This window comes from Rhinopithecus bieti, unplaced genomic scaffold (assembly GCF_001698545.2).
Source record: "Rhinopithecus bieti isolate Rb0 unplaced genomic scaffold, ASM169854v2 scaffold_12151, whole genome shotgun sequence".
Lineage (NCBI taxonomy): Eukaryota > Metazoa > Chordata > Mammalia > Primates > Cercopithecidae > Rhinopithecus > Rhinopithecus bieti.
The window spans coordinates 1043903-1061012 of NW_016807233.1; the positions used below are offsets into that span (position 1 = coordinate 1043903).

Sequence of the window (17110 nt, forward strand, 5' to 3'; positions counted from 1 at the left end):
TGAAAACACCCCCACACTCCAAGAAGTCCTGGAAAGTCTTTAGGGAAGAAGAGGCAGTGGTGAACCAAGTTGAGATTTGCCAAAATGCCAATAAATCCCCCACAGGGTGACACCATGGGGATGGGGGAGAGGCGGGAACCCTGAACTTATACAACCGCCCCTTGCACCCACCCAGATCAGCCGGCCCTCTGAGGCCACCTGGCTAAATCCACAACAGAGCCCGGGGTGCGGTGGGGAAACACTTTCTTCAGCCTCCTGGGGGCTCAGTGCAGGCAGCCCTTTCCCCCGACCCAGTGGGGCATCTTCCATCACCCAGGTGCCCAGACACATGGACAATGGGCAGGGGCACCCCCCCACCCCCCCCGCACCCTGGGACAAGGCCTGAGTATCCTTTCCCATCCACATCCTGCACTCAGTATGGATCCCTGCACCAAGGTGCGTCCATGTCCCATAGGCTGACCCTGGGATGTGCTTGTCTAATCCAGCAGGAAAAGCCCACAGGTCATCTTGCCTATGCATTTTCAACCTGTGTCTGCTGAAGCCCATCAGGAAACAGAGTAAAAAAATTGGCATTTGCTTCTCGATTCCCTTTTAATTGTTTTTCTATTCTTCCTGCATGGCTTCAGTAACTTAGGCATCTGCAATTGTTCACTGGGGATGCTGGGGCGGGGAGGTAGGAGGAACCGGCTCTCTTGAAATCTAGGAAGGCTTCTTGCAGGAGGTGAAACGCTTTTCTTTATAATGGCTAATTGCCAAGGGAAAGGAGACATGCCACAATTAGCTGAAGGAATGTGGTGTGAGGGAACACAGGAAGGAATAAAGAGCTGATTGCAAAGGTTGGCGGGAGGATTATCTGAAGCCCACTGGGGGCTGTTCCCAGGGATGGGTGGATGGTGCCTCGGGAGTGGCCCCACTGGAGGCCAGCCTTCTGGTTATGAAATGCAGTTTTGAAAAGATAATTATACCATAGTGCCGCTTACATTTATTTCAAGAACTTGTAAACCTGCTCACTCACTGACTATGGGGTCAGGGTCACTGCAGACACAAGTAACAGGTCCTTTTTTTTTTTTTCCAGAAACTTTATTAGTCACATATGTGGTCTTGCCTGCTTCTCTTCCTGGTTTACTTTGTTTTGCTGCCTCTGCAGTTGTTGGTAGCTGGGATGGTTTCACCACTGAAAGAGGTCAAAGGGTGGTCCTGGGAGAGGTGGCTGTGTGCCCTGGGCACCACATTCCCCAGAGGGAGCTGTCACAGGTGATAGGCACGCTGCTTGAAGAAGTCAGTGCTAGCTCACAAGTGTTAGTCTTCACTTGATTCATCTGAGGAACTTGCAGACATGCAGATTCCCTGCGACTCAAAATCACAGTGAGATACTATCTCACACCAGTCAGCATGGCTAAAGCGACAGATGCTGGCGAGGCTGGGGAGAAAGGGGAAGGCTTAGACACCGTTGGCGGAAGTGTAAATTAGTTCAGCCACTGAGGAAAGCAACTTGGAGATTACTCAAAGAACTTGACACGGATACTAGGCTTGATACCTGAGTGATGAAATCATCTGCACAACAAACCCCCATGACACAAGTTTACCTATGTAACAAACCTGCTCATGTACCCCTGAACTTAAAAGTTAAATAAAAAACTAAACAAAAGCCATGGTTTCCAATATATTTCAGATTTTTAAAAAAGAGAAGAGAGTATAATGGGATTGTTTGTAACACAAAGGATCAATGCTTGAGTGGATGGATACCCATTTTTCATAATGTGGTTATTGCGCATTGTGTGCTAGTACCAAAATATATCATGTACCCCATAAATATATACACCTACTATGTACCCATAAAAATTAAAAATAAAAAAAAAGAACGTAAGACAGAGTTACCATTTGACCTAGAAATCCCATGACTGGGTATATGCCCAAAAGAAAATAAATAATTCTACCAAAAAGACACACACTCATATGTTCATCAGCACTATTCATAATAGCAAAGGCAGGGACTCAACCTGGGTGCCGATCCATGGTGGACTGAATAAAGAAAATGTGCTACATACACACCATGGAATATGACATAGCAATAGAAAAGAACAAAATCATATCCTTTGCAGCAACATGGATGTAGCTGTAGGCCAATAGGCTAAGGGAATGAAATGCAGGAACAGAAAACCAAATACCACATGTTCTCACTTATAAATGGGAGCTAAACAATGGGTGTTCATGGACCTAAAAATGGCAACAATAGAAACTGGGGACTCCAAAGGGAGAGAGGGAGAGACAGGGACAAGTGTTGAAAACCTAACTGTTGGGTGCTATGCCCAGTATCTGGGTGACAGGATCATTCCTATCCCAAATCTCAGTGTCATGCAACATATCTACATAACAAACCTGAACATGTACCCCCCGAATCGAAAATAAAAATTGAAATTATTTTTTAAAATGCAGATTTTTGGCTCTGTCCCAGGTTTGGTAGGCCTGGGAACCTGCATTCTAATGGGCACCTCCAGGTAAACTCCAGGTTGGGGAACCCTGCTAAGGGTCAGGAAAGCAAGCTTTCTCCATGTGAAACTGTCCCAGAGGGCACAGTAGCACTCCTGTGCTTTTTTTGGAGTTAATCTCATTTATTAATATAGATGTACATTATTCTAAATAAAATATAAAAATAGAAACAACCCAAATGTCCATCAATGATAGATTAGATTAAGAAAATGTGGCACATATACACCATGGAATACTATGCAGCCATGAAAAGGATGAGTTCATGTCCTTTGTAGGGACATGGATGAAGCTGGAAACCATCATTCTGAGCAAACTATCTCAAGGACAGAAAACCAAACACCGCATGTTCTCACTCCTGTGCTTTTGATACTAAGTGCCAATATTTCAATTTTTCTCAAAAGAGGGCCAGTCCTGATAAATATTCTACCTAGAGAATGTTCTTTTAAGGGCTAAAGGAAATGCAAAAGCCTAAATCCAAAGCAAGTGCCCCTGCTACTCCTAACAGCCACAATCCCCATGGAAACATTCACTTTCATTAGATGGAGAGGAGTTTCTCTTACTTTGTTCCTTGAACCACTGTTTATAGGGGCACTTCCAATTACCAGACACAGGTGACGAAAAGACTGGACCTCATGCCTGCTTCCTGGAGCCCACATTCCACAGAATGAGATCGTTATCTTGAAACGCTGATTGCTTTGCTTTCTTTTTCTGCACTTCTTACCTGTCTCTTCAGCTGAGGCATCCATTGTCTTGCAGGAAAAGGAACACTCAAAGTTTAATTTGACTCACAGTTCATGGTCTTGAATGCGGGGCTTCTGATGGCGAGGCAATGCGTTCAGCGCCTAAGCAAAGCATCTAGCTCTCAGGACCTGTAAGTATTAAACCCATATGGAATGAGTCTTAAACAAAGTTATGAAGGCTGTCTTTGTAGCCCTTGAAACCAACTCCACCTTTTTAAACCAATCCAGACCTGACTCTGGTGCTGTCCATCGGAAAGACCACACGACTAGGATGTCACCTTTAATTGACATCATGGTGGCTTCACCCCTCTTCAGTGCCTCCATAGAACCTTCTAGCATACAGGCACCCTCCAGTCTAACTTGGAGAACTCTTGGGATAAACACCTCTGTTGTTCACAGAGTCAGAACTGTGGTGGTTTCTTAATTGTAGAGCCAAAGCCGTGGCCTTGGTTCAGGTCAGCCACGTCCTGTGAAATGAAACACCCTGCACGGATGAGGAAGGAGCCCATCCCAGCTCCCTGGCAGCCCCAATCTGCTGGGGAGGTAGCGTGGGGGTGGCTAGGGCTAACAACATTCTTCCCCTCCCCCAAGTGTGGGTGCAGCACCAACCAGTCTGATGAAGTCTCATCAGACCCACCACACCCACCTCTGAGCTCTTCTTTAGGCTGGTTCCTTCACCTGGAGAGCCCTTCCTGCCATATCTACCTCCTGCACGAATCCCATGCATTCATCAAAATCTAGCTGAGACACTTCCATGACACTTTCCCAATCACACCTTTAAACCCCCACTGCACCATTGTCGTGCCTACGTTGTTTTCAGGTTGGGATTGCCATGGCGATTTTCCTACTTTACTTGTGGGAGGGGATTTCCTTAGTTACCCCAGAGCATCCGTGTCTGACCCTGAGCTGGGGAAAACGCCAATAAAAGGACTTATCTGTGCCCCTGCAGTTGCCTTAGACTCAGCCCCACAAGACGCTGTCTTAGACCCCAGGGCTGAGAGTAGAGTGTAGGGAGTCTATGCTCAACTGTGCTGGCTCACACTGGGCTGCTGACATGGTGATACAGTGAGAGAAGCAAAAATTACCCTTCACATTGTGAACTGCCCACATTGCCAAGCATAGAGACAACACAACAATGTTCCTGAAAGCTTCCATTTACCAAGTGCTCCCAGTGCACAAGGCAGTTTATAAAAACTATATAATTCGACTCTCACATTACCCTGCACTGCTTATTCAATCATCACCACCATTTCACAGTTAAGAAAACCAAGGTTTGGGAAGGTCACATGTCTTGCCTGAGGTCTCACACTGCTCATTAGGGTCAAGGCCAGAGTCTCAACTCAGGTCCTGCTTCCCAAACCCATGCTTCACCCTAAATTCCCTAAAACTACGTTGTTAAAAAAAAAGGCAATCATATAGTTCATGTAAAAAATGGTATTAAGTGGGTTTTCTTTCATTAGCTCATGCAAAAGAAGAGGGAGATTTTAGAAATGACTTGACATAATTGTAATAGTAATGAAGTCTTGTTCAAATCCCTGCTTCTCATCTGGCTGCTCATTGGAATTGCCTGGAGAGTTGGTTCAAACCAGACTCTGATTCTGCAGATCTGGGATAACCCCTGCTTCCAAGTGATTTCCATGAGCTGCCAGGTTTGGGGCCTCCAGTTCAGGTTGCCATTTGGCCCAGAGAGCCAATCTGACCAAGCTGAGGCTTTATTCTTTTTAGGAGACCACTAGCTGAGGGCTCCATGACTGTTGGGACTTGAGACCCTTCTCATCTCCCCCAAGACTCAGTGGGATGGGGCTGCTGTCCCAGAGCTGACTCCAACATGCCGGCCTTTTGGAAATTTGCCTGGAGGCTGAACTGAAGGTAGGTCCCTCTTCCCTCCCCTCATCATTGATTTCTTTAACTTAAAAACACTTTTTGGGGGGATCTCATATGTTACAATCTATTAAATATTTCCTTCCTCTCTCCTTCCCTGGGTGGAGTAAAGGTATGTGGGAAAGAGAATGTTAGAGCAGGAGTAAGGAACTCTGGATTTGCTAAGACATCCGGATCTACAGCAGGCCCAAGGTACCCTGATGTACCCAGGACTAAAGATCCCTGGATGTGCATTTGAATTAATGCCTTTGCACAGTTCTCGTGGTTTACATGGCCTCAGAAAAGCAGATTTTGAACACTCCATTTCTTCTTGTGTAAATGATACAGCAGGTCCACCCTGCCCAACTCACTGGGTTACTTGGCACAAGAGAACCATAAAAGTGCTTTGAGAAATATGAGGCCTAATGCAATGGAGGGTGGGATTGGGAGCCACATGGCTGAATGGGACTGGCATGGGCTGGGGGCACAGGTGGGGTAACCCAGCCCTCTGGTTTGCCTGGGACAGTCATTGTTCATACTAGTGATCATTCAACTCTCAAAACTGAAAAGGATGTGACTAACTAAGCCCCAATCCTTGGAATCCTGGTCCAATCTCGCTACATCTTGGTTTCCTACTCTGAAATATGTAGGTCATATCCATGCATTTAGAGACAGATTGTGAATGTCAAAAGAAATTCCAACTGAGAGATCTTAGTAAACTGGAAATAAAAATCACACAATGGGTGTCATTGTTATCATGAAGTCTAGGTGGTGTGAAACCAGGAAGCAGTATTTTGTGTGCCCTCTGGAGTCCGGTTCTTTACCAAGGGCTATTCCTTCCTTCTTTCGGATTCCTCCTTCCTCTGGCCCGAGAGACCACTTGCTTTCTTTCCCTGAGCCCCAGTTAGCTTTTCTGAAAAACAGAAGAATTGGAGTCTGAATTTCCAAGATGCCTCCCAGTGGTAACATTCTATGGTTTCATTGATTCTAAAGAATGTTTGGCCTGCTGGTATTGGTTGCTTGTTTTCTTAAGAACAAAGAAAGCCAGACAACCTAAACATGAAATACAACCCCAGCAATGAATTACATGGGCTTTGAAAACGGCATTAAGCAAGAATGATTATGTCTAATATTGGGCCTTCTGGCCTTCCCAGGGCCTGGGACCTGGCATCAGATGTCTGAACTTGATATACACCTGCAGGTACAGTTACGGCTGTTAATCTGCCAAGCCCTGTTGTTCAAGTTGTCTGAAAGCATTCAATAAATTTCTTTTAGAAGCCATGTGTTATATGATTCTTTGTTTTCCCAAACAATATTACTGATGTTTCATTTTAACTCACTTCAGCTCCTTGGCCTTGTGCAGAGGGTTTTTTGTTTGGATTTGCTTTGCTTTTGTAGAGTTTCCATGCACTCTCTGGTGATGTCTCCCAGCAGTTACATTAACATTGTATTATGTATTTGGGGGAACATCTTGGGTTTCTTTCTTGCATTGTATAATGCGATTATCGAAGGGACATCTGGCTAGAAGATTTACAGATGGGGTATGAGGGTGCAGGCTTCTCAGAACTTTGGCTCCAGGTAAGAAATAATAGCAATGAGAAAGAGAAAGAGAGAGAGAGAGAGAGAGAGAGGAAGATTGACTCTTTAGATCTAATCCCAAGTTAATCAACTTTGGGCAGCAGGGCCAGTCTAGGCTGGCACACAGGTGAGGGTGGGCTTATGACCCAGGCAGGTGGTCCCACTCCTGGCCATTCCTGAGCCCAGGCTCTGTCCTCCAGAGAGGACCAGTCACCCTGGGTTCCCAGAAGACCCACACAGGAAGCTGGCCAGGAATCCAGTGGTCAGATTGTCTTTGTTTTTCATCTGCATCGCTGCCTAGCCCATGGCTGACAGATTGTAGCTGTAAATCCCTACCAGTTCTCCCTGTCTGGGGCAGATGAAGTCTGCTTTGCAAAATACAACGGAACAGACAGACCTGCCTGGGCCTCCTTTCTCCATACGGCTTCTGCCTCGATTGGTATTTCTTTGACGCTCTATCCCATGGCCAGTCTTGACAAATGGAGCCCACACATCAAACCCTCTCTGAATGTTGCGTGAGTTCATTCATTTGTTCTTTCATGCGTCTGTTCACAGATGTCAACTGTGGTAACTCGGCTTCTTAAATGCTAGGCTGCATCAAACCCACTCTGCTGGTCACGGGAAGTCCAATTCCTCTGAATTCCTGCTTTGTCTGAGTTGGTTCTGTTTAGGAACTATCTCATCACCTGCACACATGCACAATCTCCATTTCTTTCTGTGCCTACTGAGACATGGAGTTCATTATAAATACACTCCATTATAAAACACTCACACATGAGGCACACAAAGCATTGTGTGTGTGTGTGCAGATTTGGCCAGTGGCTTGGGGACCTGGAGCATTTATGCTCCAGTAACACCAACCACTTTGGGAAACGTATTTCTGTGCTTAAAAGCATCCTTCACGGGCCATTTGCTGGGTTCCAGCTTCCCATCTCCCTTCACGGTTTTCAGCTCTCTGCCCCCTTGTCTCTCCTGCCTCTCTACTTTGCTCTTTTCCTTTTCTCAAATTCTGTTTTTGTTAGTTTGTTTTGTTTCATTTTTTGAGATGGGGTCTCACTCTATTGCCTAGGTTGGAGTATGGTGGTGTGATCACGGCTCACTGCAGCCCTGAACTCCTGGGGCTCGCACGATCCTCCCACCTCAGCCTCCCAAGTAGCTGGGACCACAGGTGCATACCACTGAGCCCAGCTAATTTTTGTATTTTTTGTATAAATGGGGTTTTGTCATGTTGCCCAGGCTGACCTTGAACTCCTGGACTCAAGTGATCCTCCCATCTAGACCTTTCAACATGCTGGGATTACATGCGTGAGCCACTGTGGCAGGCCCCTTTCTCAAATTCTTAAGATAATTCCCAATGCCACAATTCAGTGATTTCTTTTATATTGATCCATGTCCTCATTCTTAATTTCCACCCCAAGCAGCTGTATTGAGATACTAAAGTCATAGATATTTATCTTGCTAATATTTTGTCTTAGGAGACATCCACTCTTAGGAGAGGGAAGATGACCAGGCCCATGCTCTGTGCTCAAGGTGCCTTCCGTCTCAGAAGACAGTGCTCAATGACGGGACTGACGTGCATCCGAGGTGTCAAGATGGGGATGGAGCGGGGGCATCCAAAGTTTTAGTCAGAGTGTCAGGGAAAGCTCTGTTAGAGGAAAGAGCCTTTCAGTAGACCTAACAGAGGTTGCAAACATAGAAACGGAGAGTGGGGAAGGGAGAGGGCCCCCACGTGGAGTTCACGGTCATCAGAGCTTCAGAGGCAATGCCATAGATATCAGAAGGTGAGCGGATTCTGGGAATGGAAAGAATAGGGACATTTGCAGTTTCTGGTCTGGCATGTGAAGAGCCTGGACGTCATCACTCCTATACACACAATAAGAAAAGAGCCCGACCAAATCCCAAAGCAGCCATTCTTAGATCTGTCAGGGAGTTGAGGTCACAGAGCAAACCGCTGACCCCAAAACTGGAGAGGCAGACAGGTAAATGCAGAGTATCACAACTTATGGGAGAAAGAGAGAGAGAGAGAGAGAGAGAGGAAGATTGACTCTTTAGATCTAATCCCAAGTTAATCAACTTTGGGCAGCAGGGCCAGTCTAGGCTGGCACACAGGTGAGGGTGGGCTTATGACCCAGGCAGGTGGTCCCACTCCTGGCCATTTCTGAGCCCAGGCTCTGTCCTCCAGAGAGGACCAGTCACCCTGGGTTCCCAGAAGACCCACACAGGAGGCTGGCCAGGAATCCAGTGGTCAGATTGTCTTTGTTTTCATCTGCATCGCTGCCTAGCTCATGGCTGACAGATTGTAGCTGTAAATCCCTACCAGTTCTCCCTGTTTGGGGCAGATGAAGTCTGCTTTGCAAAATACAACGGAACAGACAGACCTGCCTGGGCCTCCTTTCTCCATACGGCTTCTGCCTCGATTGGTATTTCTTTGACGCTCTATCCCATGGCCAGTCTTGACAAATGGAGCCCACACATCAAACCCTCTCTGAATGTTGCGTGAGTTCATTCATTTGTTCTTTCATGCGTCTGTTCACAGATGTCAACTGTGGTAACTCGGCTTCTTAAATGCTAGGCTGCATCAAACCCACTCTGCTGGTCACGGGAAGTCCAATTCCTCTGAATTCCTGCTTTGTCTGAGTTGGTTCTGTTTAGGAACTATCTCATCACCTGCACACACGCACAATCTCCATTTCTTTCTGTGCCTACTGAGACATGGAGTTCATTATAAATACACTCCATTATAAAATACTCACACATGAGGCACACAAAGCATTGTGTGTGTGTGTGCAGATTTGGCCAGTGGCTTGGGGACCTGGAGCATTTATGCTCCAGTAACACCAACCACTTTGGGAAACGTATTTCTGTGCTTAAAAGCATCCTTCACGGGCCATTTGCTGGGTTCCAGCTTCCCATCTCCCTTCACGGTTTTCAGCTCTCTGCCCCTTGTCTCTCCTGCCTCTCTACTTTGCTCTTTTCCTTTTCTCAAATTCTGTTTTGTTAGTTTGTTTTGTTTCATTTTTTGAGATGGGGTCTCACTCTATTGCCTAGGTTGGAGTATGGTGGTGTGATCACGGCTCACTGCAGCCCTGAACTCCTGGGGCTCACACGATCCTCCCACCTCAGCCTCCCAAGTAGCTGGGACCACAGGTGCATACCACTGAGCCCAGCTAATTTTGTATTTTTTGTATAAATGGGGTTTTGTCATGTTGCCCAGGCTGACCTTGAACTCCTGGACTCAAGTGATCCTCCCATCTAGACCTTTCAACATGCTGGGATTACATGCGTGAGCCACTATGGCAGGCCCCTTTCTCAAATTCTTAAGATAATTCCCAATGCCACAATTCAGTGATTTATTTTATATTGATCCATGTCCTCATTCTTAATTTCCACCCCAAGCAGCTGTATTGAGATACTAAAGTCATAGATATTTATCTTGCTAATATTTTGTCTTAGGAGACATCCACTCTTAGGAGAGGGAAGATGACCAGGCCCATGCTCTGTGCTCAAGGTGCCTTCCGTCTCAGAAGACAGTGCTCAATGACGGGACTGACGTGCATCCGAGGTGTCAAGATGGGGATGGAGCGGGGCATCCAAAGTTTTAGTCAGAGTGTCAGGGAAAGCTCTGTTAGAGGAAAGAGCCTTTCAGTAGACCTAACAGAGGTTGCAAACATAGAAACGGAGAGTGGGGAAGGGAGAGGGCCCCACGTGGAGTTCACGGTCATCAGAGCTTCAGAGGCAATGCCATAGATATCAGAAGGTGAGCGGATTCTGGGAATGGAAAGAATAGGGACATTTGCAGTTTCTGGTCTGGCATGTGAAGAGCCTGGACGTCATCACTCCTATACACACAATAAGAAAAGAGCCCGACCAAATCCCAAAGCAGCCATTCTTAGATCTGTCAGGGAGTTGAGGTCACAGAGCAAACCGCTGACCCCAAAACTGGAGAGGCAGACAGGTAAATGCAGAGTATCACAACTTATGGGAGCAAAAGCCTTGTGGGACAGCACTGGGTTCCAATTTACCCAGTGCAACATATCTGTTTTGAATAAAATTTTTACAAGGGGATCTAAAAAAGATATAAAATAAAAGGAGTTAGAAGAGACAGAGCAAGCAATCAGGAATCTGGCTCAGATGTGGCAGAGAGGTTGGTAATGATCAGATGGGGAGTTTCTCAAATAACCATCATTACCAGGCTAAGGGCTCTAACGGACAAAGTGAAAGGGGTGGGAAGCCCTGAAGACAAGGCTGGGGCATAAAATGCAGGCTGGGACCCTGCGGAGGGGCGTGAGCGCAGGTGGGCGGAAACACACCTGTTCCTGCCTCACACCTCTCTGGGGAGGCTGTGCTCACCCTTCCCAGCAGGACAACCTCCTCTTCTCCGTCCTCACGTGCTGTTGGAGACTGTCTGGGTCTGGGCCCTTCTAAGCCACTGGTCTCTCTCTGGGTCCCTCTCCCAGCAGCCCCAACACTCGGGTTAACAAGGACAACACCACCACCAACATGCTAAGGGCCTACTGGGCTTGCCTTTGTGTAAGGGCAGGATTGAGCTGGAGTCCAGCTTCCTGGAGTTAAGGGCAGGAAAGGGGGCTTGGTGATCACAGCATGACAAAAGCAGTGACTTTTTATTGTTTTAGCAGACAGATGTGAGAACACATCATCCTTCCTTTTTCCTTCCTTCCTTCCTTCAATCACCTAGCATTTACCGACAGGCTGTGCTGATGTAAGCTGCTCACTCTCTTAGCAGCCGTGATGAGCACTGCCCGTCAATGAAGGCAATATTAGGAAGATGGTGGCTGGGCCCATAAGGGGGTGTAGATGGGTGCTGTGGGGAGATTAGAGGGCTCAGTGGGAAGAGAGGTCACGTGGGCCTTGGGTAGGGCCACCAAGGGTAGACCTTGCAGGAAGGCCGGTTCTCTCTTCTCAGAGGGGATGCTGGTTTTGCCTTCCCAGACCTCTTGCCCTCCTTTCTGATGTCAGACCTTGCCTCCCCTGACCACGAGTGTAGGTGGCATAAGACAGCTGGCCATTGTTAGTGATGTGGATTCAGGCACAGCGATACCACCAGACACAAGGCAAAGCAATCAGCAGCGATGCTTGCAATTTCTCCTCTCAGATTCTCTCTGATTCAACCTTCTGCTCTGACATTACAACACACGATTTAATGGACCCCTAATCCTTGAAGTGGGAGCTTTTCAAATCCAGCCCACAAACACTTCTGCATGCCCACCACCCTGCATAAGGCAGTGGGCTGGGTCCCTATGCATGAGGTTTTGGTCATCCACAAAAAAGTGAAGGGGATGCTTGACATCGCCATCATCTCCATTAGACATAAGAGTTCAGTTTCCATTAGAAGAAAGTTAGAGTCACAACAAACACGCCCTTGCAAAGGTGTAAGCCCAGACCCTGACACTCAGAACGTCCTCAAAGGGGGGATGAATGTCAGCACTGCGAGGTGGACCCATAGTGTGGGCATCACAGGGTGGGGCTGGGTGGGGGCTTCAGGTAGAGAGACTACATGGTGAGCCCAGAAAGCAGCTTTGGGTTCAGGGTGCACACGAGCCCATGTCGCAGGTGCAGGAGGCTTCGCTCCATTTCTGTGTAAAGTAAGGACACTCCTTGGGCAGGACAGAATCTTTGAGATTTAGCATTTCTGCATTTCTGTTTGCAAACAGGCCTGGGCTGATCTGGATTTTGCTTTACCTGATCCAGGAAAAGACGGTGGCAAAACTGTTGAGAGGAATGAATCAGAAATTGGCAGAACAGATGACACAAAAATCCAAGATTAAAGCTCTGATGCTATCACCCTTTGGATGATCCTCCACGAGACAGGCATGGAGGACATTACTATGCATTATTTAAGAGATAAATGGTTCTGAAATTGACACAGCCTCTTTTGTTCAAACAGAATGAACTTCTCAGGGCCGTCGTCCATCACCAGCCCTAACTAACTAGGAACTTCGTCAAGCTTTGGGTTGCAGGGTCTGTTTGTTTCGAACGCTTGTGTTCAGCTTGTTTTGCCATGCGCTGTCTGCATGAATGGAGGTCAAGGCTGACCCCGTATGAAGCCTACTCTGTGAAGACATCCAGGAGAGCCTTACCTGGTCTCCCAGGAAGTGACAGGAGTTTAGAATGGAGGAGAAGGTGCTAGTGTGCTTCCTTTTTAGTTTTGAAAAAGGCATGTGGGCTGTGCATTGGTCTAGAACCTGGCCCCGGGCTGCCCGGGGCTGCTGCTGTGGCTGTCTGACCTCCTATAAGCCGTAGGACTTTCCTAAACCTCAGTGCAATCATCAACCAAAGGGATAGTAACTGTGGCCCTAGCCTATGTCATTGGGTTTTTACTGGAATAGAATAATGCTGGGCTTACTATTTGGTTAGATGGTTGGGGATATTTTTGTCAACAGCTCAGCTTTACTTGTTTTCTCACTGGAGTGACCTCACGCTTGTGAATGGCTTTGGAGGTGGTATTCTCGGTAAACCGAACAGGAGCTGTAGGACTGAGCCGGTTGTATTTGCACTGTGTTGGCTCCTGGCTGCCTGCGGGGGTGGCTGTGTCTGGCTTCTGTGAGGCCTGCCCTCCTCTCCACCCAGCCTGAGGTCTGAGGCTGTTAAACCACAACAATTAGAGGGCTAGTTTTATGGGGAGGCTCAGATTGTTCACTCACTTCGCCTGGGTAATTACAGTGAAGTGGAAGCTGGTGGTTGGCTCTCGTAAGAGTTTGGATTTCCAGAATCAACCACGGGACTTTCTCCCTGCAGATGTGGACCTTTCTGGAGCCCAGAGTTCCCCCCAGACAACCCAGTACCTCTCAAATGTTCTCTGCTCTGTATCTGACACCACCTCCACGTGACTTCACAATACCTGGCTTAACGATGTCATGGTCTGTCCAGGGTTCGGAAGATATTTTGATAATCACAGAACATGAACTAGGGTGCTTAGAGTTATAGTCCTCAAAGTGGCCACATCCAAGCTAAAATGCTTTCAGGATCATGAGAACCACCTCTCCTGATTCTCCGTCTTGCCGTCTCAGGGCAGGGGAGACATTGCCATCACGATTCACATGGGAAGATGTCTGAGGTGCCATCATCCCTTCTCCCGGGGCAATGGTTTTCTATAGAGGCCTTGATCAGGTAACAGGAGATCCTGGTTATTTAATAAATTTCATGCAACTTCCTACCACACATTCCAAAGCACACCAAAGCCACTCAAACACGAGAAATGATTGTACGCCATAGGAAAGGCGGCTGTCACGAAGTCAAGTCCCAGAGAGGCGATTTCTACCAAGAAGGTAGGAAGAGTACTGGGTTTCTTATTATCAGGGGGATGAACCCCCCTTACCCCTGCCCTGTCCCTGACGCCTGGGCCGTGAATGAGGTGCAGCGTGGCGGGGGCTGAGTCATAGGAAGGCAGAGAGCTGGGCGGCAGTGTAGGTTCTGAAATTTCCCAAAAGGGGAGACTCGGGGATGCAATCTAGTTGGAAGAAATGATTAAGTTTATGTATCACGTTGGCAAATTCTTACTTAGCTTTGAAAAAGAAAATGTTCACCTGAATTAAATTTAAAGGAGTTTAATGAGCAATGAACGATTTGCAAATCGGGCAGCCCCCAGAGTCACAGCAGAGACTACCATGCAGCCACGTGGTGGAAGATTTATAGACAAAGAAAGGGAAATGATACACAGAAATTGGAAGTGACATACAGGACAGCTGGATTGGTTGCAGTATGGCGTTTGCCTTATTTGAACACAGCCTGAAGACTCAGCAGTGTATGAGTGGTTGAAGTACAGCCGCTGGGCTTGGCCAAGACTCAGCCTGTTACAGGCGCATTCTCCTAAGTTAGGTTTTCAATCTTGTCTACCTATTAAGCTAGGTTGCAGTTCATCCACAAGAACTCAAACAGCAGTATGGAGTCCTGGCTGGGCGCAGTGGCTCATACCTGTAATCACTTTGGGAGGCCAAGGTGGGTGGATCACCTGAGGTCAGGAGTTCGAGACCAGCTTGGCCAACTTGTGAAACCTCGTTTCTACTATAAATACCAAAATTAGCTGGGCCTGGTGGTGTGTGCCTGTAATCCCAGCTACCCGGGAGGCTGAGGCAATAGAATCACTGGAACCTGGGAGGTGGAGGCTGCAGTGAGCCGAGATTGTACCACTGGATTCCAGTCTGGGTAACAGAGTAAGACTCCATCTTAAAAAAAAAAAAAAAAAGTACTGACTCCTTCTCAGGCCATAGTTAGTTCACTTTAACAGCTCTTTTGTTTCAGATGAAATAAATCAGTAAGATGCTTTAATCCACATTTTCATAGGATTGAGAGTATCAACTCTTTATCAAACAATGTTATTTTCATCATCTCAAGGGTTGGCTTTGAGGTTGCTGATGGAAATGAAGGCAGGAACTAACATGTCCCCAAGCTTCCTTGGCTGGATAGCTGGAGGTAGCCTGCCACTTCTCTCCTGAAGCTGGCGAATAGCACACCTCAGACAGCTGCCTTTGTGTCTCTCAACCTGTCCCTTTGCAAGGACACGCTGTCAATCACAATCCCTTACTTCCTATGTTTTCTGACCTCCCTCCATACTCCATTAAAGGAGTCTGGGTTTTTATCCAAGTTCTATCACTTGACAGCTGTGGGTGACCTTGAACAAGTCACTGATGCTCTCTAAGCCTCAGGTTCCTTATTTATAAAATGGGAATCAGAACACTCCCTACCTCATAGGGTAATGATCAGATTAAATAAGACAATATTTGGAAAGCAGTTGCCACAGCGCCTGGTATATTTAAAATATTCTCACCATTGCTGTCATCATCACAGCAGCAGTAGTAGTAGGTATTCGTATGTGTTTTTGCAGCAGAGGCTAGAGTCTCGGAGGATCTTTAACATGCTCAGAGGTATTAAAGCATTGCCATCTTTGCTGGAGAAAAGGACTGATCTTAGCTGTGTTTTGTTATCTAGTTAAGTTCAAAAATGCCCACCTGAGATCGGGGAGGGGCAGTGCACCCTTTTAAACTCTGAGAAATGCAAATTAATTATGACAGCAAAAGACTACAATCCTAGTCAGAATGAGCTAGGCTTATTGTGCTGTAACAAACAACCCTAAAATCTTAGTGCCATAATATGCACAGCTGATTTCTTGCTCACTGCAAGCCCATCATAGGTCAGCAGTGGCGGAGTCTGCGCTCTACCCCGTGCAGGGACACTGGCTCTGCTCTCCGGAAGTTTGCTGGTTGCTGTGGGGGAGAAGAGTGAGACTGGGGAAAGGCTCAGGGGCGTTTCACTGCCTCAGCCTGGAGGCGCAGGTCAGTTCCGCTTGCATTTCATTGGCCAGTACTGGTCACATGGGCTGAGAATTCCAGGTTCCTATAGCTTCAGGAAGGAGCCTGAAACTGGCCGGCTCTGAGCTCAGTTCATCCTTAGCATATCCGCAAAGGGCACAGCAAAGACTTTAGGCAGCGCCAGAGCCATGTGGCCAGGGGTTTTATTTAGAGTAGGAGCTGACAAACATTTTCTTAAGGGGCCAGAGGGTAAATATTTTAGGCTCTGAAGGCCATGTGGTCCCTGACGCAACAACTCAGCTCTAGGAAGGAGCCTAAGCAATATGTAAACAAACGGACCTGGCTGAGTGGCAGTGAAACCTCATTTGCAGAAACCGGTGGGCCCTGCAGACCCTGGTTTAGAGCAGCCCAGAGCATCCCTTAGAAAACCAAAATCGTATTTTTAATAAAAACATAATATTCCAAGTGATATCCCTCAATTTGCCAGATGAATAGGGCTGCTGTGAGTAGATGAGGATAATGTGAGGGGTATTCAAACGACCATAGTTACCATCTCAGTGACAGATGTGAACCCAAAAGTATCGGGGACATGTCTCAGTCAATTTAGAAAGTTTTATTTTGCCAGGGTTAAGGACGTGCCCGTGACACAGCCTCAGGAGGTCCTGAGGACACGTGCCCAAGGTGGTCAGGTACAGCTTGCTTTCATACATTGTAGGGAGACATGAGACATCAATCAATATTTGCAAGATGTACATTGGTTCTGTCTGAAAGGGCGTCAACTCAAAGTTGGTGGCAGAGGCAGAGTGACTTCCAGGTCATAAGCACGTGTAAACATTTTCCAATTGGCAATTGGTTGGAAGAGTTACTGTCAATAGAAAGGAATGTCTGAGTTACGATGAAAGCTTGTGGAGACCAAGGTTTCGTCATACAGAGGAAGCCTCGAGGTAGCAGGCTTCAGAAACAAGATATTGTACGTGTTTCTTATCAGACTTAAGGTCTGTGTTGATGTTGGGGTGATGAGGCATGTCTGACCCCCGCTTCCCGTCCTGTCCTAAACTAGATTTTCGGGTTAACTCTGGAAGGCCCTTGGCCAAGAGGTGGGGTCCATTCAGATAGCTGTGGGGCATTAGGATTTTATTTTTGGCTTATACAGACAATGATGACTAGCTTCTATTC

General features: G+C 47.1%; 2 long non-coding RNA genes across 3 annotated transcripts in view; one reads left to right on the top strand and one right to left on the bottom strand.

The window, feature by feature from the left end:
- Window positions 1–698: 698 nt before the first annotated feature.
- Window positions 699–15624, bottom strand: LOC108535032 (uncharacterized). 2 transcript variants are annotated; one of them, XR_001887115.1, is made up of 4 exons: window positions 15454–15624; window positions 5915–6003; window positions 3212–3359; window positions 699–1420 (listed from the first exon to the last, which is right to left on the bottom strand). It is a non-coding gene; the product is annotated as an uncharacterized LOC108535032 (long non-coding RNA). The 2 variants fall into 2 exon arrangements; XR_001887114.1 differs by lacking the exon at window positions 5915–6003.
- LOC108535033 (uncharacterized) overlaps window positions 13588–17110 on the top strand; it is a 38706-nt gene continuing 35183 nt past the window's right edge. Inside the window, exon 1 of the long non-coding RNA XR_001887116.1 lies at window positions 13588–13954. This is a non-coding gene — a long non-coding RNA (uncharacterized LOC108535033). The remainder of the gene's footprint in view (window positions 13955–17110) is intronic.